A 25,979-nucleotide genomic window follows, 5' to 3' on the forward strand; every position below is an offset into this window, starting at 1 on the left:
AAAGAATCACTGGACAGTATTTTTTGGCTATTTCTTTGTGTCTTGATGGTAGATGTGAATATAAAAGAATATTCATGCAAAATTCATAAAGGCCCCAGATTTCTAAATCAACACATGAAAAAAAATCCCTAAAAATAATAATGTCCAGATGTTGCTTATTTAAATGAGCTGTTGCCATTTAATGTTGCCAATCACAAAAGTGAAAGAGTTTGTGAATTCCAAGGTATTCACCATTTATAGAGGAATATATATATATATATATATATATATATATATATATATATATCCAAGGAAACATCGGGTGATTAAAATGAGAAATTTCAATAAACATGAATGATTCTTCTCGGGCAGGCGACCATCCTAACCTTGGCCTTGCTCACAAAACCCACTCTCTAAATCACTGCAGACTCTATACCCCCAATGCAATTTACCAACCCCCAAATACAGATGGTCTTTAAAAGCACAACTTCAGAATGTTGGACGGTGTCTTCAGCATCAGTGGGTATAATATGTCTCTCTTCCTTTCCCTCCGTCCCTCAACCCCTTCTTCCTCTCTTTCCAATCTCTGTTTCCCTCCCCACCACCCCCATGTATGTGTGTGTTTCTCTCTTCCCATCTCTGGATTAAAACTGTATGCTTTAATTCTGGGGTGTGATTTTTTTGGTTGGTTTGTTTATGTAAGACAATCTCTCACAACGTATCTTCAGCTAGCCTGGAACTTGCTATGTGGCTTGCATTGGCATTGAACTTTATGTGACCCAGACTGTTTGCCATTCCTCCCGCCTCAGCCTCTCGGGTGCTGGGATAACAGGTGTGTGTGTCAACATGTTCAACTCTTCTTACTGGTGAGAACAAGAACCAGAAACTCAAAATGTTTAGCCAGAATCTTACAGCTGAGAAGCAAAAAAAAGAAAAAAGAAAAAAAGAAAAAAAGAATGGAGAATGTGGCTCTCTGGAAAAGACCCACTAAATTTCAGTGTTAGCTAGAATCCAGGCCCATTGGGCATGGCTGCACTCAGATCCAAGCACCTGCTTGAGGGGCCTGGGAGCCTAACTTGACACAGATTTCCACAGCAATCCCACCACTATAATAGATTCCCTGCTCACACATCTCCCAGATTCCAAGTCAATGTCCCTGGAACGAGAAGGGATGACAGACTCAGTGAACTATTTCTGCAGAGTTTTGATGGCTTGAGACTGCTGCAAGAGTCCCCAAACCAAAGCCCCCCAGGGCTTGGGAACATTGACTCAGGAGAAAATCCAGAAATCTGTCCTCAAAAGACTGAAGAGCAATTCATCCTGGTCCTGGTAAGTCCTAGACCTGGAAAAGTCCTGAGCACTGAAATAAAGCTACACACCCCAACTCTGCCTGACCCGGCCCTTCACTGCTCCTCAGAGTTAACAGCCAGGTAAAGCAGGGTCCAGCAGGGTCTGGATCACAAGGAGGAGCCTAAGGTCCTCTGGTCCACATACAACCAAGGATATGCGTTGACTCAGACTGTGGTGACGTGTGTGGGTGGAACGGTTTCAAACACATGTTTATTTAGCCCACCATCCTAATGAGAAAGTGTGGTGGGATTCTTAAAAAAGGGTCGTAGCCTGAGATGCAGGGACAACCCACAAGGGTACTGTGCCAGGCCAAGGCTCATGTGTCCTGCCTCCGAGCCTTATGCATGCTTTACCAGAAAGACAGGCATCTCCTCCCCACACTTCCCCCTTAGCCTGGCTGCAGAGAAAGAGCTCCCCCCAAGCCCAAGGCCACTCCTTTACCCACACTATCATCACAATCCCTACAAATTCTACACCAAGACCTGCAGCTGTTCTTCAAAAAAGGGGCATCGAGCCGGGTGGTGGTGGCGCATGCCTTTAATCCCAACACTAGGGAGGCAGAGGCAAGCAGATCTCTGTGAGTTCGAGGCCAGCCTGGTCTACAAGAGTTAGTTCCAGGACAGGTCCCAAAGCTACAGAGAAACCCTGTCTCGAAACAAACGAAAAAATATAAACAAAATTAAAAGGGGGAATTGACTCCATCCCTGCAGGGCCCCAAGAACAGTGCAGATTTCTCTTGGGATGCTGTCCTTGTGTCTATGGTGAAGCACAGGTTGGTCTACTTTCTCCTAAGAAACATTCCCATTCAAGAAGTAGAAAAGGGTTGGGGTTGATTTTTTTTTTTTTTGGTTTTTGTAGACCAGGCTGGCCCCGAACTCTCAGAAATCCGCCTGCCTCTGCCTCCTGAGCGCTGAGATTAAAGGCGTTAAAGTTAAGGAATGAAACCCTCACGTATTCACAAAAGGAGTAGCCTAAGATCAAACGCGTTCCCTAAGAAAAGCATTGAAAGGCTGCCTCTTCAACCAGATGTAAACCCCATGCACCCCACATCATCATCATCGGGTACCCCACACCATCACCGGGTAAACTGAGAGAGGGTATAAGTGGGTGTCTGGTAGCAATCACAGTAAGATTTCCAACTCAGCCTCTTACTAAACCCATCTGGTTGTGAGATGAAGATAGGACATGACAGACCAAAGGGACCATCCTGAGCTTCATGCTGAACCGCACCTCAGGACACATCCCGTGACCCCTTGGGGCAGAATCTCAGATTCTGACATACAGGGGAAGTGGTCCAGCTCTGGCCACTAGAAGGATCTTCTGTAGCTGGGGCCTCAAGACCTCTTCAATCATCTTGTCTTTAGTGAGCTTTGCCTGCTCCTCTCCTCTCTGGTGTCCACACCACCTACACATAATTAAGCTCAACTCTACTCTGAACACATAGGAGGATGAGAGCAGGCCACCCAAACAGAGGCTGAGAGGTGTTTCCATCCACTCTTCTCCCCACCAATGAACCAGGTAACACTTAGACCTACCTCTATCTCTCTCCTTTTTATCAGGGAGTTCTCCCTAACCTCTGACTCAAGCACCCTCGATGAACAGAGAAATGAACTCACTTGAGTATAGCCTTAGCAAAACATTGCTTTGGCGGTCTCATTCCTGACTTCCCAGGCTAAATTTAAGGCAAAAAGAAAGCCACAGAAACAGGAAAGGGACCCTGGAGAGGTCTACCCATTCTTCTCCCTGGATATTCAGATGACAATCAAGGTTCAAACAAAGAGGCTCCCCCCAGGAAGAGAGGCACTGACCAGGTTCCCCAAAGAGTCTTGGACCAGTGAAACTTTGACGGAAAAAGGACACCTGCAGTGACTTCTCCTAGGATAGTCACTGACTGAGCACTGTCACCAGGCCCAGAGGGTGGCCAACCATACCTGGGCAAAGCTTTCATCGTCATCCACCACGGCGGGCCTCTCTACCCTACAGCCCAGCGACTGTTCTTTCATCCCCAGCCACCCCAGAAGGCAGCATCCGAACCTCATCTCTGAAATGGGATAATGACAGGACTCATTTCATGAGATCATTGCAGAAATTAAATGAGATCATGCATAGAAAATGAGGACAGTGCTTGTCGCTCATAGTCAACAGGCGCCAGCAGCTGCACACACTGGGTTTTGCCAAGGACCGATCTGCCCAGCACCAGGCCAGGCCCCGAGCAGGCTTTGCAGTGGGTGTAAGTAATCAGGCAAGGGGGCACAGAGTCCACATCAAAGCACACACTGTGGGGAGGGCAGGAGAGTGGCCACATCTGACAAGGATGACCAAAGGTCCTGCAGGTCTCTCAACTGCAGCTGCAACACTCTCCGGTCCCACGACTAAAAGCCTCCCCCTTAAAAATCCGAAGTTTGCAAACACATTTTTTTTTCTGTTTACCCCAAACCTTTTCCCAATAATGAAAGCCTACAGAGACAGATGTCAAGCAGGTGACCATGAACTGACCCTGGAGGGAGTCACATCCTGATTGAGTGTGTATTGTTTAGCATGCTCACAGTCATGTCAAGGATCAACGCCTAAGCCCCAAGTGGGTGGCAAAGTCTTCCTTGGGTGAGGTTCTGAGGGATGGCCAAGATTTCCTTGGGTCCAAGTGTGAACGTCGATAGTGTGTGCAGAAAATAGCCACCATAGCTTTCTCCCCCAGATACTCACAGCCTGAAGACTGCTCCCCTACAGAGATGGTTCCTACTGACATCAGACATGCCTGTTTCATTGTATGCAATAACCCTGCATATCTGTTCAGTGTATATAGTAAGCATACCGAGCATCTTGGGTGTTGTGGTTTCTCTGTTTTGGAGATCCCAAACACCCACTCCCAGCTTTTCTGTGTCTGCATACCTGCTGTTTCTTCATTCCCTCACCTCTTCTAGTCAAAATTCTAGGATGCAGACCATGCATGGCATGGCAGTAGATCAGTGTCCTGGACTCCCAGTGCAATTCCCTCTGTTTACAGACCAGCAAACGTTCAGTTGATTATATTAAATCACTCATTCTCAAGTGTGGTCTCAGGCCAGTATAGGTTTCCTATACTGACTGTCCTGGATGCTTGCATCTTAGATTTTCCCAGGCCCACCATTCTCACAAGGAGATTTACAAGTTGATTTCCTGATTGAAGCCTAGCATGAGTGGGTCTTACAAGCAGTCTGAGCAATTCTAAGTTGGCCAAGGTGGAGAAGAAAACCTATCTAGGACCTTTTCCCTGAAGTGTGGTCCAAGGACCAGCAGCACTACTGTGGCTGGGAGCCTGTGAAGAAGACAGAATCTCTGCCCTCCACACACATCTGTATCAGATCATGTGTCTCCAATGCAGGTTCCTGATGTCTTTATGCTTTGTTGTTGTTTGTGTTTATGAGACAAAGTTTCATCTCATGAAATAGTCCGGGCTGGCCTCAAATGTGCACCAATCCTCCTGCCTCAGGCTCTCATGCATGTCACCACCCAGCTAACCTAGATCCTCCTGTATTCCTAAAAGAACTTTAGTCTGGGTGGCTCAATGGCTGTGATGACTGAGCCTATTCAAGGCCGCCCAGCCTGAGAGCAGTGAATTAAAAACGGAGCCAGTTTCTAATTCCAAGATGAGTCCTGTCCAATACCCACACAACCTCCATCCGAGCAGGCTTGCCCCTGCCTTCTACAGAACCTTTTCCCAGTTTTCTTTCCTAGAGTTCTCGGAGACAGAGGGCTAGAGGATGCCCATGGCAGTAGGAGCTGAGCCTTTGTTTAAGGCTCAAAACCTCTTCTAGGGTGTTTGCCACTCGTTGTCTTGGTTATGGAATCTGGATAATATCTGGAATGTCACATCTGGAACAAAACATTGTTCCTACACTTAAACACCTAAAGGCATGACGTGCATGCACACGTGCACACAAGCACACACACACACACACACACACACACACCTGTAGGAGAAACAGAAATGCAGCAAGGATTTCCAGTTTATACTTAGATTTCTTTTTACTTTCAAAATTGTCTCAGGTTATACTTATGGTACGAAGTATTTGCTGTGGTGCTCGGTTCACTTATAAGAGCACCATTTGACACTACTGTTTTCAAACATGAAACAATCCACACACATAAACATGAAGAAAACATCACGATCTTCTGACAGTGTCTCAGGAAATTAATATGACGTAGGAGTAAGGGAACACTCAGTACACGGATTCTGCCACAGCTTCCCAGCAGATGCATGCACATGTATGTACACACATGCATACACACAAAAGAACATACACAGGCGCACACATGCTGTCCACCTCCATAGCCACGTTCATTTCCTTCCCCTTTGAACAGTCAGTCCCTCAGTATTGGGGTCCACTTCACACTGTCTAAGGCTGAGCTGCGAGTTTCCCAAAGAGACTGAAGGAAGGTGGTGTCAAAGCCAGAGGCAGCAAAGCCAACATCAGATGAGACTATAGCCATGTTACTACCACTTAGGGAGCTACCAAGTAGTGCAAGTGACAGAGTCTATATAGGGTTTGGGATTCATTCAGCCAACAGAGATTTGCAAAGCTCCTCTGGGTACAGCCGTTCTTCTTGAAGCATCATTGCAGCTTTCAAGAATGGAACACCAACTCCAACATCTCTGCCACATTTCCTGCAATGCTCACACACCTATTCCTCCATTGTCATCATCATCATCATCATCATCATCATCATACAAGTCCAAACATATTTACTTTGTTCATGGTGCATCGAATCAGAAAACTGCACAGCTGGACTTAAAACTACAGCACATGAATCCCATTGTTGAAAGGCAGTAGTCACCAGGAAGGTGTAAAGCCCCCTTCACTTGTGGTCATCATAAGACCTGCTGTTCCCTGGGGCCCTCTCAATACTGGGTGTTGAGATAGAATAGTTCTGAAATACATAGGAACATGTGCGATCAACTAGGTCTTCTCTCCATGAAGAAGGGACAAATAACTCTCCATGCTCTGTCCTTTATGCACCAAGAAATAATATAAGGTTCCTAATACATCCTGATGATGGATGGGTGGGTGGATGGGTGGATGGATGTATGGATGGATGGATGGATGGATGGATGGATGGATGGATGGATGGACGGATGGACAGACGGACTGATGGATGGATGGATGGACGGAATGAGAAGGCAGCAAGCAGGAATCAGATGGGTGTAGAAGAGGGGGCACCACCTCATATCTCACTCACAACAGGTCTTATCTGGCCAGCCAACCCCTGAAACCATAGAAGGTGTCCGAGGGGTCTCTCAGAAATAAGAAAGTAGATTCTCCACTTGGTGGAGAGAAAAATCAGGGTAGGTGTGGCAATGATACCTGTCATTGGCACTCAGGAGGCTGGAGCAGCTTGAGGTCAGCCTCCAAGAATATCTACTTAAGGATTCGTCTGAGGTAAACCATGATCCCAAAGAATAAACGGGCCAGGAAGCTGTGCACATACCTTAGATCTCTGCTTTGTCCGCCCTCCAATTCTCACCCCAATTATGGAAATAACTCCCTATCCTTCTTGAGACCTTGCTTCTTCACTTAGCTTCCCTTCTGGTCATGAGGAAATACTGAGTACATAGTCAGGCCTGCACCGGTTGCCAGTTGCCTTGACACAGCCAGAAAGAGGAGGGGACAGGGCAGGGCTGAGAACTGACATGTAAGACTAGGAAGGACCGTGGTAGGACTAGAGTCCAGGCTCAGGGCCTGCCTGCCGTGCCTGCGCTTGTCCCCAGCAATACCACTCTCGCGCCCAACAACAACATCACATTTAGCTGTAAGAATTGTTTCTGATATCCAGCTGAGAAAAATGAAAACAACGGTTCCCCCAAGAAACTGAAGCAGGAGGTCTATAGTTTGTAAGCTTAAAGTTAACTCAAGCTGTAAAATGATATACCTGCCAAAATAAGCAAACAAATAAATGAAATTACTCCTAATGGCATATTGCTATACTCCTAGATCCGGGCATCTCTCAACCCTCCTTAGAGAGATGTCTTGCTGTAGATGGGAATGAATAAGAAAGACATAACTGAACAATGTGCAGAGAGTGAGAGACCTCTTTGGGGCACTCATCCCTAACTGAAGCATTTTTATCAAAACCCTCCTCCTAGCAAGGCGCAGGAGTCTCTGTGGACGAGGAGGCAGGAAGGTTGCAAGAACCAGAGATGATGGACAAATTACCAGAATAGCATTGTCCAGACAGCAGGGTTGACGCACACGTGAACTCACAGAGGCTGTGACCGCATGCACAAGCCCTGCACAAGCACAAGTGGGATAAAAATCCGAGCAGGAAAAGGGGGAATTGGGAATCAAGCCCCACCCCAAACAAGAGACTATTTACAACCAAAAGCTGCCAGAGAAGGAAAGGCCTCCCAGACAGGCCCCATTCCGAGGAAGAGGCAGACAGCACAAATCGAACTTTGTGTTTTGTTTTGGTTTTTTGTTCTGAGCATTTTTGTTTTGATTTTTTTTTTTTTAAGAGAAGAAACACGAAGTTGGAGATCGGAATAAGGAGGGAGGATCTGGGAAGAGTTGTGTGGGGCGGGAGAATATCATCAAAACATACTGTATGTTAAAAAAAAATGTGCATTTTTTGAGACAGAGTTTTTCCATATAATAGCCTGGCTGTCTTGGAATTTCTTTGTAAACCAGGCTGGCCTAAAACTCACAGAGATCTGCCTGCCTTCTGCCTCCCAAGTGCTGGGATTAAAGGCGTTTAAATTGGTGTAGAGCAGAGTGAGTCATCACAGGGACAGGCTGGTGACTCTTCTCAGTGGCCGTTTAATTTTCAGATGTGCTGTCTGTCTTCACAGGCCACAGTCTCTTGACCAACTACCCATCTCCGCTTTGGTGGGGGAAACAGTCATAGCTGAGACAAGAATGAATAAAAGAGGCTGCTTGCCAATAAAGTTTTAGTGACGGGACTCTGAAATGTGAATTTGTACCCACAAGACGTCATGGATACATTGACATTTGAATTTGCATACAACTTTCATGTATACTGAAATTTTTTAATAAGCATGAAACGCAACAACTTTTACCAAAGATTGACCAAACTGGGATCCATGTGTATTGTTGGTGGCAATGTAAAATGGCACAGTCACCCAGAAACCAGTATGGCCATTCCCAAAAAGTTGAAAATAGAATTTTCATTTATTTCCAATAATGCCACCTCTGGCTAAATATCCAAAAGAACTTGAGGCAGACTCTTGAAGAAACGCAGGAACCCACTCATACAGCAGCGTGATTCCTAATAGCCAGGATATGGGGAAAACCAACAGTTCACTGAGGGATGAGAACACTTGGGATGTACCTGCAATAGAGTAGTAAAGGCTGGATGTTAGAGAGGTGTGGATCCCCTTTGAGTTTGTAACAGAGGTGAGCCCTGAGGACATTCTGCTGAGCAAAGTGAGTTAGGGGGCCAGCACTCAGTCATTAAGATCATAAAGTTCTGGGGGTGGGGGTGGTTGAAACAGTGTTTAGAGCACTGAACCATAATCTTTAAAATAATCACAATGGAAGCCAGGTATGGGGGTGCAAGCCTTTAATTCCAGCACTGGGGAGGCAGAGGCAAGTGGATCTCTGTGAGTTTGAGTCCAGCCTGGTCTACAGAGAGAGTTCTGGGCCACCCAGAGCTACACATAGTGGGAACTTGCCTTAAAATAAACAAATGTGTAAATAATTAGCGACAAAACAGGAAGCTTTTCTGTTATGCATACATAAATTTTGTTTAAATCTTTAAACATTAAAAAATGATCATACAATGGGTCCTCCATGATCCTTGGGCTACAACCAATCAATCCTTGGCACAGAGGCATCAGAGTGGCACAGTACACAACCCCCAAAAAGAAAAGGCACAGAAAAGTGCCAGGGTTATATGTGAGAAAAGGGATCAGTAAAGATCATTCTGAAACTTTACCAAATCTGTGAAGCACACGCGCTGAGTGAGCTGGTCCTAGACACAGACACAGACACAGAGAGACGTGCCTGGCCCTGCAGTCTGCGCCTTCTGGTCCTGCACAGGAGCAGAGACACTCTGCCCAGGCATGTGTCCCAGGACTAGGGGTTGCATCACAGTGCCCTATGGGCCAGGGCAGGAGGGCAATTCAGCCACCCAGGCACTTCCATGGCTCCTCGTGGAGGTGCACCCTGCCTGGGGTGGTCAATGATCTTGTCAGGGACAGAAAAGTTCAATGACTACAAGGGTGAGTTTAATTATACGTTGTCGCTGACTAGCAGTGGTGACGATGGTACAATTATACATGTAATTTATCAGCAAGATACTTGCATACATAATAAACTAAAGCAAAATGTGAAATTTCAGTGGCAGCTAAAAATACAAAAAAAAAAAAAATGGGCCATGGTGTGGAGCAGACTCACTCACAGGCGGATGTGAGAGCAGAGCTGCGGGGCTCCCCTCCCTCTCAAAAAAAAAAAAATGGAAACAACTCACCCACTGTGACCACGTGGCTTCCATCCCAGGAATTCACTCCCCAAGCAGCAAGCAAATCCCAAACCCCCAGTGGTGTGTCAACAAAGCTCCCTCACAAAGGGAACGAGATGGGGAAGCTGGCTTAAGACACTCACCACTCCTCCTGCAGGCCTCTGAACTTACTAACCGAGGTCCCCAAGGGTGTTGGGAGACCACATGCCTGGCAATGTCTTGAGGATCCTAGCTTCGGTAGGAGCCAGAGAGAGCTTGAGTTTCTGAAAACGGTTTACAGTTTCATTATTCTTGTTTAGAAGCAGAGGAAATGGAGAGATGACTAAGCAGATAAAGTGAAAACAAAGCGGTTCATACATTCATTGTCAGCTTGGAGCCAGACATTGGGTTAAGCACGCAGCATTAGTGTTATTCCCAATATATAGATGAGAAAATGGCACGTGTTCGTGCAGCCAACGTGCAGTAGAACTAAAGTCCTGACCCAGGGAATACGACTACAAAACTCACTTGTTTGAGCTAGAACTCATCTCATCATAGCTAATGGATGCCTCTCCCTTCTTCATTATTTTCTCCCTGATGCTGCAGCAATGACCACCGTACAATAATTTAAAGGTCAGTGATGGAGAGACCTGGACCATCCCCATCACTGGGATGATACTTCCTAGACTGTTCATCGCACTGACTGTACCTGGTCTTGGGAATATCCCATACACTGAACCTGAAGATAGCTTGACCCTATGTGGTTGAGCATGGACCAGTTCAAGGAAATGATACACGGTGAGTTGGAAGGAAATGCCGAGGGCCTCTACAAATGTGAAACACACAGTTACAATCTTAGCCAGGAGATAGACATCATGCGTGTGCACAGAGTCTTCTGAGCCCCATGAATTATATCCTCTTTGAAACAGGCCACCTGCCCCTGTTTGAGCTATTCATCCACTTACGCCTCCACCTGTCTATCATTCCTTCTCTCCTGTGCCTGTCTTTCAGGCCAGCTACAGATGCATGCGCTTCTGGAGATCTTTACAGAATCTGTTTGGCAACAAAGTATCTTTCCATTTACAGTGATTACCTTACATAGTCTCAGACGTTTCCCTCTACTTGGAAAAAATAACTAAAAAGAAGGGGTAATGAGAATGCATGGCTCCAACTGTCCATTTTAAAGTTAAATTTTTAAGAGGCCAAGAGTGAAGAGATAGCAAATGTGGCATTTCATTGTTTCATAATTTTTTGTTAAGATTTGAAATGAAGTCTCATGTACCGACTCATCTACCCATCCATTCACCCACTAGCCATCTATCAATCAATTCATCCACCTACCCATGGACTCATCTGTCCATCCATCCATCCATCCATCCATCCATCCATCCATCCATCCATCATCTATCCATCCATCTATCCATCCATCCATCTATCCATCTATCCATTCATCTATCCATCTATCTATCCATCCATCCAACCATCTATCCATCCATCCATCCATCCACCCATCTATTCATCCATCATCCATCCATCTCATTCCTCTACCTATCTAGCCAATCTTTTGCTTACCTACCTACTCATCTGTCCATTTACCCATACAAAGATCCATCCACCTAGAGGCCCACCTAACCACCCATCTTTCTAGCCATTCATTCTCATTCCCTCCCAACACATTTCCCACAATGCATCCATCTACCCAACCACTCATCTATCTACCCATCCATGTGTTCATCTACTCATCTGCCTACACATCTACCTAACATCCACACACCCTATCCATCTATCCTTCTGTATATTCATCCATCTACCCATCTATGTATCTAACTCATCCATCCAGCCATCTACTCCAAACATCCATCTAACTATCTATCCATTCATTCATCTGTCTATCCATCCATCCATCTGAATGCCCATCCATCCACATATGTATCTACTCACCCACCCACTTCCCACTATTAGGAACCTACTATTCATCAAGTTCCATTCTAAGGTCTAGAGAAATAATACTGAACAACACACAAATGACCTTTACCCTCTCCAGTCTTACCCTTCCATAGGGGAGACAGACCAGAAATGAGTATAGATTGCTTCCCATCCCAAATATCACAATGCATTTGAAGCCTTCCTAACACAAAGGTAAATTAGCTCCATTTGCTCATTTGTTGTTAAAACAAGCAAGAATGTCTCATATGGAAAATGTTAATGGTACAAAAATACACTCCAATGATGCAGAATCATCTGAGGGTAAATATTGCAGTAGTATTTTTATGACAAAAGCTTTATCCCTCATCTTCTCTATCCTTGATTTAAATATATACATGTATGTGAGTGCACATGTATCAAGATTTGAGTATTTCAATATAAATTTTGTATTCAAAATACTTTTCCTGATTTCAGTTGATTGCATATTTCGAGTCAATGTTGCAGTAGTAATTCTTGTTCTGAATCAAAAATAAGATCTCTCTCTTGCTTGCTCTTGCTCTCTCTCTCTCTCTCTTTCTCTCTCTCTCTTTCTTACTCTCTCTTATTCTCTCACTCTCTCTCGCTCCCACCTCCAGTCCTAAGCAGCCCCAATATTCAAGCTACTTTTCAAGCTGACTAGTTCAAGGGGCAAAACCTTTCTTCTCATTTATTTTGCTGCTGAAGCTTTGTGGGGGGCTGGGACTAGGGGTGAAGATAGGGGTGAGGGTGGGAATGGGCTGAGATGCTGGCTCAAACCACATCACAAAGGCATCAGGGGTAGAAGGACAACCCTTTGCACTTGGATTTGAGTGTGTAATTGTTTGAGTACATCTCTCCGACACTACAATAATGTCATCCTTGGTTGACACACATTCTAAAGCCCTTTGAAAAGGTGGAATGTTATCAATCACGCACATGATTATAATGGGATTTGAGTGGAAGAAGCTAAAGATTCAGGCCCTTGCTCAGGCCTGGCTCTCTGACAGAGGAGGAGGGAAAATAAAAAAAGAGTACTGTATTTCAGCCAAGCAAAGAAAGCCCTGTGCCCACCATCCACATGGCCCCTCTCCCAGAGCCAAAGATGGATAAGAGGTACCTGAGGCTCCAGAGTCCCCTCTGAGTTCCTTCATACTCACAGGGATCTGCTTGTCTGTCTGTCACATGAGGCGAATGGGCTCCAACAAGGACTGATTGTACTCCCAGAGATAAGGAGAGATTTCTGGCTATATCTTAGCTGTGCTCATGGCAGGACAAGATTGGGGATGTTGTGAAATATCCCACTGGAGGACAGCTTCCTCCAGTGCAGAATCAGTTAGCTTAGCATACACACAGTGCCAAGGCTGAGGATCTCCACTGCAGACCCAGTAAGGTCTGGTCATTGGTAAAGGTGAAGACAGGCCTTGAGAGGACCATGCTGGGACATCTTTCTGATGAGACTTCCTTTGGCTTTGTCACCTCTCCTGTCCGTCAGCAGACTAAAGCAGGTGACAAAAGAGAGGACCAAATGGCAGAAAATAAAAGTATCTTGGAACCGAATTGCATATTTTTCTGCCTTTTGACCTAAAATATACTTTCTTTATTGAAGTCAGAAAAGACTGGAGACCTGGCAATTTATATTGTTCCTTTTCTTCTTCTTCAAGGCAAAGCAACCCAGACCCGACAAAAACAAACTAATCTTCCCGGCAGATCACTGCGACTGTCACATTCTCAACTGACAAATCACAACGGTGCCTACAGACCTGGCATTCGCCCGTCACGTCCAATCACATGCCCTGGATTACCAAGGCAAAGAATTGTGAATTTCATTAAATATGTTAAAGGGGGAAAAATCAGCTTTGAAAAATAGTAATCCTGTCTTTCAACAAAAATATTATAGGAAGCTATGAATTTGGTAGATCCGAATAGGATGTTGGTACATGTTTTACTAAGGTAATATAATGGCACACTATTATTAGATCACATTAATCATTACTGTGCCAACGGCACTGACAGCCCGCTGAAAAGGATTGAAAGGCCTGGTAATGGATATAAATTACCCATTGTGTGATAAAAGGATTTTTACTAAGAAGGTAAGAATAAAACAGCAAATTTCTAATATAACTGTTGTGTAAAAACCAAAATAAAAGTAATCCACGGTCAGTAATATCCACAAAATCAGAAGTAGGCACTTTCCCCAATGAGATAAAGTCACAATAAAAATAATACATATATTTAGTACAATATAAAATTAGTTTCTTAGTACGTAATTCCACTATCAATTTCCCCTGGTTTATCGAGTGACCTCAGAGACACACGGCCAGAAGAAGGTGGACGGGACTAATTAGATCTGAGGTGAATTTACAGAAATTCTGGGGCCACCTTAAACGGGGCCAACAAAGGTATCACATCCCATGACACTCTTCTATATTATACAAGTTTCTGTGGACTTCTGTGTAGGGAAAATACTCCACTTGTGAGCTTAGAGTCTCAAGGATGATTGAGATGACAGACACGGCACTGCTCCGGGACAGACATCCCCCAACTTTGGACCAGTTCACCGAATCACAGAGGAGTGTCATGGAAAGTGAGCACAGGTGGTGAACTCTTGGGGTCACCTGGCTTCCAGTAGCTCAGCTCACCAGCTCTGTTCCCAGATGGCCACAGCTCAGATGCCACACAACAGTGAATGAAGTCACCCTTGCTAGGCTCTGCTTAGCTGATGGCTCCATTTGAGCTTCAACACCACTGCTGCTGAGTAGATGTCCATCCCACCCAGAAAACCTGAACCCGGGGCCATCTCCCACAGTCCCCCGCAACCATCTGAATAGAGGGGAGCTCATGAAAGAATTCTGGCTTAGCTCAGAAACCTGTGACAAGTCCCCACACCCCGAGAAAAAGCAGCCAGGATTTCCCCAGACTCAGAGACAGACACCTCCCCCACTCCACTTCATCAAACTGCAAAGTGACGGTGGTCCTTACCAGGCAAGTCCTAAAGTCACAGAGTGTCGTCCTGGGTGAAGGGTATTCTTAAAGCCGTGGTGTTCGGGAACTGTAAAAATAAGGCCTGTTAGAAATTCGAAATGACAAACGCAGTCTTCAAGAAGATCCACAAATAACACTCATCTGGGGTGGGGCAACTTGCTGAGCTTTGGGGGACCCAAAACATATTTGCTAGCCCAATGCCCCAATTCTTCTAGTGATTTGCCGAACAGGAGCTTGTGTGACCTTTGCTGTCATGAGTCAAATTTGCTTGTTTTCAGGGGGGACGCCACCTGCAGAAGAGGAGGAGGCAGGGCTTCCAGCCATCTCCTCTCCCAGATAGGCCAGGGGAAGAAATAGAGCAGAGAAGGCGCTCCCCTCACTCCTCCTTGGCATGCCAAAAGCAGGGAGCTTGGGCTAAGGCTTCTTCTCCCTCCCATTGATGGGGTCCCTTACAGGAGACCAAAATTCCACCCAGATTTTCAGTGACCAAGCATGCTCAGTGACGGGGGAGGGGGGCCGTGGTGTTGGTGAGTCTGTCACAGGGTTGTGCCCCAGTGAGACTCACGGATGCCAGGTTCAGCATCAGCCATCTCTGCTGAACCAAGTCCAGAACGGTGGCCCAGTTAGCTCACTGACTGCCTAGCTCTGTGTCACAAAAGCTATCAGTCCCACTCAAACAATGTCACCTGCCTGAGTGCTTGGTTTGTGGGATGTGACCCAGCTAGCCAGCTAAGATACCCACGCACAGAGGCCCCAGAGCCACTGGCTGGGTGTCCAAGGCAGCCTGTGATCTCAGCCCACTCCCCTTACTGCACCCTAACTACCGTCTGACGGACAGCATCAGACAGGGTAAAGAGAAGTACTCTCCCGACAGGAGGCATTTCACATTCAGTTAAAGAAGACTTTCCCCATGGGTTTGAGGGGACTGATCTGCAGACAAAGATCACAGGTAGATTTAGAAAACCAAGAGTGGCAGCTTTGGCTCAGGAGGCTCGGCTATTTAGAATGTTGCACACAATACCCCTTCTAACCCCAAGACTGCTGGAAAGTTTTCACGGATCGCACCCCAACAGCATTTCTTCTGTTCAGGGTTGAAGACCAGTCAGGACACAGTGGGCAAGTTGTCCTTCAGCAGGAAAGACAGCTTGATTTGGTTTTTGGTTTGGTTTTTGGTTTTTGGTTTGCTTTGGTTTTTGGGTTTTTTGTTTTGTTTTGTTTTGTTTTGTTTTGTTTTGTTTTTGAGACAGGGTCTCCCTATATATCACAAGCTGGCCTAGAAATTCCTGGGTAACTGTCCTGGTTAGTTTCTTCTCAACTTCACACAACTTAGCATTATCTGGGAAGTGGGAACCTCAGCTGAAAGAATGCCTTCATCCAATTGGCCTGTAGGCAAGTGTGTGGGCATTTTCTTGATTGATAATTGATGCAGAGGCCAGGCATGGCAGTGCACATCTTCAATCCCAGCACTTGGGAAGCAGAGGCAGGAGGATCTCTGGGAGTTCAAGACCAGCTTAGTCTGCAGAGATAGTTCCAGTACAGGTAAAGCTATGCAAAGAAATCCTGTCTCAAAAAAACTAAAGCTAATAATAATAGTAATAGTAATAGTAATAATAATAGATGTAGAAGGGCCCTGCTCACTGTGAATGGTGCCATCCCTGGGCAGATAGCCCTGTCTGTATTTATAAGGCAGCTGGGGAAGCTAGAAAACAGAGTCCCTTCATGGTTTCTGCTTCAATGCCTCCTCCAGGATCCTCCCAGGATCCTTCAGGATTGTGAGCTGTAAAAGAAATAAACCTTTCCCCTCTGAGTTGCTTTCAGTCAGTGTTTTATCACAGCAGTGGAGATGGCTCAGTGGTTAAGAGCACTGACTGCTCTTCCAGAGGACCCAGGTTCAATCCCCAGCACCCACATGGCCACTCACAATTATCTGTGATTCCAATTCCATGGAACTGGACACCCAGGGCAAAACACCAATGCATATAAAATAAAAGTAAATAAATTTTTAAAAAAAGAGTGCAAGCCAGGACAGAAACTCAGACTGTCACCCAACTTACAACTCTCCCACCTGTGCTTCCCAAGTGTTAGGGTAGAGATGTCACCACTATGACCAGCCTCTGTACCTAAGTTCCTATCTGCTTGTCTTGAGACAAGGCTTTCCAGTCAAGCTATCTGTAAGAAGGAATGGCCTTCCTCCATCCCATTCTTTTATGTTTTCTTTCTTTTTCTGTGCCATTTGGTATTAAAATCTAGCCACTGAAAAACCAACTGTCAGGTATTGGGAAGATGGCTCAGTTGTTAACCTGCTTGTCCCACAAACCTAAGACCTGAGTTCAATTCCCGGCACCCAATTTAAAGGCAAGATATGGTGCCATGTAGTATATAATACTAGTGCTAGGGAAGCATAGACAAGACGATCCCTTGGACTCAACCAGCCTAGGGCAGTGAGCCTCGGCTCCCAGTGACTCTGTGTCAATAAACAAGGCGGATGACTTACTGACCTCTGCGTTCCACGTGCACACATGTCAGCTATGCAAACACACACACACACACACATACACACGCCAAGCCAGCTTTTCACATTACAGTTTGTATAGTCCCTAGCCCCGAACTGAAAGGTTCTGAGACGCACAGGCTCTACAGATCCTGCTGCCTTGCTCTGGGTAGTCTCTGTGTCAGGGAGGGGCGGTTGGAGTGGTGTGCAGACTAAGAGTTTATATCCAGGCTCATGACTTGCAAAATTCTAGGGCTATTCTCCAGGGACTGTTCACTTAGAAGCTGTGTAAATTCTGATGACGGGAGAATACAGGGAGGGAGACTTCTCAGGGAAGTCCCACACCAGTTTGTCCTCCGGCACTGAGCCATCGATCAGAACACCCCTGTCTCTCTCAGTCTACGAGGGGAGCTGATGAGAGCAAACCTCCAGGTTCTGCATCATCAACTTAAAAGAGGCCCAGCGCGGCTTTGGGGCTATGCTGCTTCCCTGGGACTGCTCTGGTATTTGTCCAGAGGTGGGTAGCCGACACACCAGGGGGCAGCTGCCAGGGAAGGTGATGCTGAAGGCGTAGGACAAGAAATTGAGTTAGTGTTATTTTCTGCCTCTCTGAGTCTGTCTAGATAGGAGGAGCTCCAGGTGTCTGATGTCGTTAGAGTCTCTGCATTGGGAAAGGTGATAGCAGCTGACCAGGGACGCCCTCTGGACTCAGGCGGGGAGAAAAAAAAATGCCAGCGTAATACTTCTGTCTGCCTCAAAGGAAGACAGTGAGGAACACAGTTAAAGCTAGCCTGAGGTATGACCCGAGGCTGTCCCAGCCAACACACGGCTTCCTCTGAGCCCTGCCTCCCCTCTGCTGAGGGGACATCTGGGAAGACACTGCTCGCAATCCTTATCTGGTGCAGCTTCCACCAAAATAGAGGAGGTGGCAGACTCCAAAGACAACAGAAAGTGGGGTATGGTTGAAGAAGCTGGGGTGCATAGCAGCTGCCCCACCCAAAACAAATTACTGACACAGGTATATTTCAGTGTCCCAAACCCTACCTACACTACAGGGAGGTCAGGGAGAAGATGGGTATAAAACATACATATAGCTGTCCTCTGATACTGGGACCTGAATGTGAGCAAGTTTACGAGAGCTATACCCTCTTCTGACCAACCATTACACTCCACACCCTATACTAGACAAGCAAGGACAGAGAGAGGACAGGCAAGTCTTTCATGGGACACAGAAATGGCTCATGGTACAAATAATTGTCTGGTTGCACAGGTGGCCAGCCAAGGGTTGTCACAGGTGAAAAAATAGAAACGGAGCATGGTGACCCAAGGATTGAGGAGGCAGGGATGTCCTTGAAGCAGATGGAGTGATGGACTCCGTTAAGACAGCTCTATATGAGGGTATGGCGAGCTAGCAGTTGCAACTTTAGGAAAAGAGAGACTAGCCCATGGACCTGGCAGTCACAAGTCTGTAATCCTAGGACTAACGAGTCTAAGGAGTAAGAATCCGAGCCAGCCTCAGCTACATAGGAAGGATCTGTGTCTAAATCTATAGATGTGAGGTAGGTCGTGACTACCACTTCCTGGGTGGCTTGGGTGGGCCCAGAAGCACAGGGTACTTTCTACAACCTAAAGCACTGGTTCCTCTGAGGAAGGGGAAGAGAAGAAAAGTCACGGAGCTCTGAAAGAGAACCGCGGAAACAGGAGCAGGCAGAGCAAGATGATATGAGGGGCTCCAGCAATACCAAGAGATGGGGAGATGGTCCAGGGAGCCGTGGCTTCGAACCATGGACTTTCACATCCAGTTCCTGGGAATTCTGCCCATAGGTATGTCTAGCCTGCACACTTCCAGGGGCTGCTGAATGTACCCACCAGCAAGCCCTGTCCTGGAACCTCTGCCCACCAGAAGTGGGAGGCCAATTGTCTCCTGAAGAGAGCAGCCCAGGGGCAGCCCAATGAAGCAGAAAAGACTGCTTCACTGGCTTCCTCAAGTGTGAGGAGGAGGGTTTTAGAGAGCCAGCTAGATATCTGCAGCCTTGAACCCACAGAAGGCTGTGATCGATGAACTCAAGAGGGGATGTAGCTAGGTGCCCATGAACCTGTCTCCAGATCACCAATGTTTTCTGTGGCTCCAGAGCCAATGGGACTCCCTGAGAATGGGCTACTGGGATGCAGGTTCTATTTCCCCACAAGCAGAATGCCTTCCCCAGTGCACATCAAAGACCTGCCCAGGGACTCAGACCTCCTTGGGGCCCGGCATTCAAAACTTTTATATTCCACTGAGACTAAAGAGACAGTCAAAAACTGAACCAGCTCACAGTAGACTTGATTTCCACCTTAACCAGAGAAGCTGGGCTGTTTGTTGCTTGTTTCTTTCTTTGTCTGTTTTAGATAATTCTGGGCAGAGGGAGCAAATAGGACTTTGAATGACAATTGTCCCTGAAAAAAATCCAACAGGAAGCTAGGTATGGCAGTATGCCTATAATCCCAGCACTCAGACATTGAGGCAGGAGATGGCAAAATCCAGGTCAGATTCAAAAGAGCTTCTAAAAGACCAGGACTGGGGAAAGAAGCTGCCAGGAAGATGGGCCTAGAGCAACAGCCACCTACTCTACCATCTCAGACAAGAGCCTCCCGCATGTCTGGCAAGTGTCTGCACTGTGGGCAAACAACAGCAAAGAGCGTGTCTGCCTGGGAAGAGTCTGTGTCTTCCTAACAGATCAAAGTTTATATTTAAAAAAAATAAAAGTAAAAAAAAAAAAACTAAAATGTCACCAAAAGGAAATTAAAACCAAAGCAAAGGGTATCAACAGAGATGACCATTGATAAGTCATTCAGAGGTCTCTCTAAGGAAGTAACAGGCAAGGGGTATCGGAGCCAAACAAGAGGAAGAGTCTTGTGGAAATCTGGAGAAGGCCTGTAGCTGAAGAGCAACCAGCAAGCATGAAGGACCTGGGGTCAGAAAGAGATGTCAAGGAGCAGTGAGACACTTGTGTGGCCAGACATGGACTATGGGTGGGAAAATCAGAGAGACTATGGCTGGTTGTTACCCACCTTAACAACCGTGGTAAGAAGTGTGGCTTTGTCCTGAGCCATTGGCTGATTTGAAGCAATGGCTGACTCTGCACTGACCAAGAATTACCCAGCTACTAGGGAAAGAGACCAGAGTGGGCCTCTTTCATGAACCCAGTAGGATACAGCTGTCATTGTACAGATGAGCAAGCAGAGGGAAGCAAGGGAGGAAAAGCCATGGGAACAGGAACAGGCCACACCTGAAGACACGCATGCTTTTCCTTGGCCCAGCGTTCTGAGGACCAACTCTCAGCCCAGTCTTCTTCTAGAACTTAGGAGATGGGAGCTGTATCAGGCCCACGCTGTGACACGTGGGGACTCTGTTGACCTGGGGATGCCCACCCTGTGAGTAATCAGTTCCTGGAGATGGGGAATGATTGTCTCCAAGGTCCTGCCCCACAAGAAGCAACCCTCCACTCACCTTCCCCACCAGACTCTCTCTTGTCCCCACACTTCAATCACTGTCCAGACTCCAATCATGCAGAGGTGGGAACCAGACTAGTTGTGAATCCCCACCATACCCCAAGGCTGCTTCAGTCACTCAAGGCCAACCCTAGCCTTATCTCACCTGCCCTGCCTGCCCACAGAGACCATGGCCAAGGGTCCTGTACACAGGTACCCCTTCTTCCATCTCCTTCCTGACCTGCACCTGAGTGAACGAATACACCCCCTCTCATGGCTGAGAGCAGTTCTATTGCCCGTGTCTGCCCTGAAAAACTGAGAACCTGAGTTCGATCCTCAGAACCCACAACATCAAAAAAGAAAAGAAGGAGGAGGATGAGGAGGAGAACATGGCACAACAGAACACAATTGCTATCTCAGAGCTGGAAGGAGCAGTGGAGACTCCCGAGGCACTCGCCAGCCTGCCTACCCTCCTTAGAGAATTGCTGGTCAATGAGAGACCCTGCCTCAAAAAAATAAAAAATAAAAAAATAGGGACTGGAGAGATGGCTCAGTGGTTAAGAGCACTGGCTGTTCTTCCAGAGGACCTGAGTTCAATTCCCAGCAAACACATGGCAGCTCACATCTGTAACTTTAGTTCCTGGGAATCTGACACCTTCACACCAATGCACATAAAATAAAGTTAAATAAATTACTTATAAAACAAAAATAAATAAATAAATAAAAATAAAACATGGGAAACACCTAAGGGATAATAACTGATCCCTGGCCTCCACATTCTAACAGACCATACATGTGACACACACAGAGATACACACACACACACAAAATGTTCATTTCTGTTCTCCTGGCCTTTCATTCCCTGGATAATAATAAAACCTACATTGTATGCCATTGGGTACCATGTCAACCTATGAGGAAAGAGCCAGAGTGAAGAGTCCACCTTAAACCTAGTGAAGATGGGGCCCTGGGGCTCTCATGGCAGGGTCACCATGAAGTTACCTACCACCTTCCACAGCAAGCATTCAGAACAAAATGGCCACCCTCTGTCTTCTAACTGCTACCCTGCCCAGAGGAGCTAACATTCACTAGCCGTGGTGTCTCGACGCATGGAGATCTTTGCAAGACTTCAGTGGAACTATCTAGAAGTCCGGGAGTTCACTTTAGGGTCCCACAGCTGTCCTTGTGCCCAGGCCTATAGGCATGGAGTTCACCCACAGTGGAATGAGAGATGCCTTTATCCTCCACTCTCATTTTAAAACAAAGGTAACTGATAGAGGCTCCATTTGATACTTGTTCAATCTAAAACTTTCAGGATACACAGACATCAGAACCTTCCAGCAACCTGAGACCCCACGACACAGGCCCGCGAACTGGGACTGTCAGAGATGAGTGACTGGGCCCCTCGCCACACTCCAGCCTGCCAGTATGCATGTTTTCACATGCTCTAGCATGAAGAAAAGCAAAGCTGCTTGGAGCCAATCAAATTGCGCCCCTGTCTCTTTAATAAACAAACCCATGTGCACGTTAACAGTGTTGAAAATTCAATTTAAACTCTTTGTCTGCTGCTGCTTACTCTAAAGATGGTCTTTCTTTAACAACAGAGCACCAAGGAGTCGTTAGTGCTCTCTCTTCATTACTTCAAAAAACCAATCATTAGACACCAGAGTATATACGTAATTAGAAAATCACTTCCTTTGCAATCCAAGCTAAGTAGTTTACATACTGTAATTACAGGGACAAAATCAATTTTTAATCATTTCCCTGATTGGGCTCATCAGCTCTGTGGGAACATTGTAACCTGCTTGTTGTGCAAAAGCAACATCTGGGCTAAAACAATTACCCTTTGTTTGCTACAATATTCCTTAAATCTTTTTGCATAAAAAAATGAAAACATGCAGATAAGATATTTGGATGTCTTTTTGTCCTTGATCAACACACGCCCGAAAGTTCTCCTCGTGACACGAGCGGCGTGTTCCCCAGAATTTACAGTTTAACGGTACACATCCAAGGAATGGTTTTTTTGTGTTTCTTTTTCTTTCTTTTCTTCTCTCTCTCTTTTTTTTAAGCAGTGAGATAAAAGTATCTGATTGTTTTAAAGATCCATTCAACTGTCTAATTGTTGCATGGCTAACACATGGTATTCAAACATCCCACATACTACAAAAGCTCATCTGGGGTAATCATGGGTAACTATTATTGCGGCGGTTTACACTTTTCTAATACAAATGAATGGATTTTATCAAAACTTTAAAAAAAAATCTAAAAAGCTGAGTATGTGTGAAAAATAGTTGGTATGAATTGGCAAGGCGAGCCTGAGCATTTTGTTCTCTTAATAGGAAATGACCTCATTTACACTGGAGTAATAATTAGTACTGCTTCACTGACAGTTAAGAAAAAAAAACTTTCCCAGTATAATACAGCAGCCTTGCCTTTGTTAGGCGATCTACATTGATTATTAACCCTTGCTGAGAAAGTCCACATTTTGGTCTAAGTTCTGCCCAGCCCCTGCTGGCTGGTAAAGATAAAAATGGCTGATTTGGAAACCCATTGCCTTTCACCCAGATTTCCAAAAAACTGTTTACATATTGGAGCTCTTGAGTGACCGCCTGAAATGCTTGATGTCATCTTTGAAGATATATAAAAAGCCCCCACCATCTCACTGAGCGGCTACCAAGAGCCCTCACTAAGTCCTCTGCACTCCCCTGGTGGCCTGGTCCCCCCTGGCCTTTTGATGTTTATTGGTTTTGATTATGGCTTGTGAGTTTCCCAACCTACAATTAATTCATAGTCAAAACAGGCCTGCAGGAAAAAGGAGAGGGATAGTGTGTGTTGGGGGAGGAGGGTATAACCACGCTGGGCCTCAGCCCAGCTGATAGAACAGGAGGTAAGAGTGTCTGAGAGACTAAAAAACAATAGTCCAGGAAGCAGCCAGAACATCTGTAAATCTCTCTCTCTCTCTCTCTCTCTCTCTCTCTCTCTCTCTCACACACACACACACACACACACACACACTTTGTGTTCTGAAGGGATTTGCTCCTTAACCAAACTCAAAATAAATACCAGGTAATGTTTATTGTGCACTTACTATGCACCCCAGAGTTAGAAAATTCAGCGCTCCTGACTTTGTTCATCCTGGCAGCAATCCTGTGACCATGAGCATCTGAGTATGGGAAACTAAGGAACCAGCCACGAGGCAACATGCTCAGTTTAACAGTGCATGGATACAGGAGCCGGGGTGTAAACGTGGGGAGGATAGCCTGTGCTAAGAACCTTGGAGAGCCCCACGGGGGCGTGGCCTAATGTCTACTCCTCAAAGTGATGACCCTTACAGTTGCACCCTCAGGCAGGTGCAGTCCTTTGCATCACTAGGCTCCTAGTCCTCATTTCAAGGGGGTAAATAGGATGAAAGCGGAGAAGAGAAGAACCAATCCCGCAAGAATACAAAATGAAGCTGGGCGGTGGTGGCACACGCCTTTAATCCCAGCACTCAGGAGGCAGAGGCAGGCGGATCTCTGTGAGTTTGAGGCCAGCCCGGTCTACAAGATCTGGTTCCAGGACAGGCTCCAAAGCTACAGAGAAACCCTGTCTCAAAAAACAAAACAAACAAACAAATAAGAAAAAGAAGAAGAAGAAGAAGAAGAAGAGGAAGAGGAAGAGGAAGAGGAAGAAGAAGAAGAAGAAGAAGAAGAAGAAGAAGAAGAAGAAGAAGAAGAAGAAGAAGAAGAAGAAGAAGAAGAAGAAGAAGAAGAAGAAGAAGAAGAAGAAGAAAAAAAAAGAGAAACTGAGCCATGTGTTTCCCAGAAAGGATGAGAAGCCCAAACGGAGGCGCGAGAACGGAGGCGCGAGAAATCATGGCCATCAAGCAGCACACATACACCCAGGATGCCAGTGCCTGCTCACCGAGAGCCAGGCTTTGCTCGGCTCAGCCTGAGCATCAGTTTACCCAGTATCTCTACCTGCCTAGCCCTGACTCCTATCACTCCTAACAAGAAAGCACAAAGTGGTTGTCTTGCCTCCCCCCACACACCCCATGCTACTGCAGGGGGATGTGACCCCCATGTCAGCTCAGGACCCAATAAGACAGCATGTCAACAGACACGGGTACAAAGGAGAGAGGCTAGGAAATGCTGTTGCTTTCGAACAGGCTGTCACCCCAGGATCAGGAGTACTTCTGTCATAGCATCGTTATCGTCAGGGGGTTCCGCAGTAGCCTTCCCTGAGCAGAGGTGCAGAGGGGCAGGAAAACAGTGGCCTCCTCTACTTACCTGCACTTCTCACAGGCTGCTGCCACTCACAGATGCCCATGCAGTCACACAGGCCTGTACTGTGGGCAGCGGAGCCTCTAGCCACGCGTGGCTCCCAAGCACTCAAAGGACAGCCAGTCCAGAGGGAGGCACAATTAGAAAAATGCAAAATGTCCCATTCTTTCTCTTCCTTGCCATTGTTGTCTGGAGATGTGGGCTCCCTGTGTCATCCAGGCTGACCTTGAACTCACAGTTCTCCCATCTCAGTCTCCCAAATGCTGGGGTTACAAGCGCATGCCACCCCCACTCAGACTTACTGATAGTCCCCACGTATTTCGTACAGTAAATGATAAGATTGTGAGCATATGGAATTGAACAGAATATAGCTTCCCCATCATTGTCACCGGTTTTATTTCTGCTTCAGTGTAGCTGTTAGAACACCCACCACTGCACACATCAAAACTGAGAAAAGAGAGGAGGGAGGGAGGAAGAAAGGAAAGGAGAAAGGGAGGGAAGGAGAGAGGGAGGGAGGGAGGGAGGGAGGGAGGGAGGGAGGGAAAGAGGAATGGAAGAAAGAAAAGAAGAAAAAAATCAGACTATTTTGACAACAGAATTGGACCATGGAATAAAAAAAAAAAAAAAACAACAACAACAACAACAAAACCGAATTGTAGGCTGAGGCAGGCTTTCTATTGTGTCAGACGAGTGCTGATTCCGGAGATCTGAGGCCAGATGAGAGCTACATGAGTTCTGACTGGACCATCTTGTTTTTCCCTGCAGAGATGGATCACTCTGTGTTCTGACTCACTTATTTTTTTACTTTTATAAAATTTATCATTTAATAAGCTGAGCCCATTGATGGAAGTTTTAGAACATGTGAAATATTACAGGTAAGAAAGAGCACTAATCCATGATTCCATCACCCCGTGAGAGTGTTAGCACTATTTGGGCACACACACACCACACTTGAGAACACACTTCATTCGTGTCTTTGATTCTTTTTGAACATGTATGGGTGTTTTGCCTGCATGTATGTCTGTGCACTACACGCATGCCTAGCACACTAAGAAACCAGAAGAAGG

The 25,979-nt window shown here is 46.2% G+C and overlaps 1 protein-coding gene across 3 annotated transcripts in view; it reads right to left on the bottom strand.

Annotated features, from left to right (window-relative positions):
* The window catches only part of Znf536 (zinc finger protein 536), a 448,809-nt gene that overhangs the window by 374,868 nt on the left and 47,962 nt on the right, over positions 1-25,979 (bottom strand). For all 3 annotated transcript variants that reach the window (XM_057762914.1, XM_057762913.1, XM_057762915.1), the window contains exon 2: positions 14,686-14,755. The gene's annotated coding sequence lies outside the window, so the exon portion shown is untranslated. The remainder of the gene's footprint in view (positions 1-14,685; positions 14,756-25,979) is intronic.

The sequence above is a fragment of the Chionomys nivalis genome, chromosome 2, assembly GCF_950005125.1.
Source record: "Chionomys nivalis chromosome 2, mChiNiv1.1, whole genome shotgun sequence".
NCBI classification, from domain to species: Eukaryota; Metazoa; Chordata; class Mammalia; order Rodentia; family Cricetidae; genus Chionomys; species Chionomys nivalis.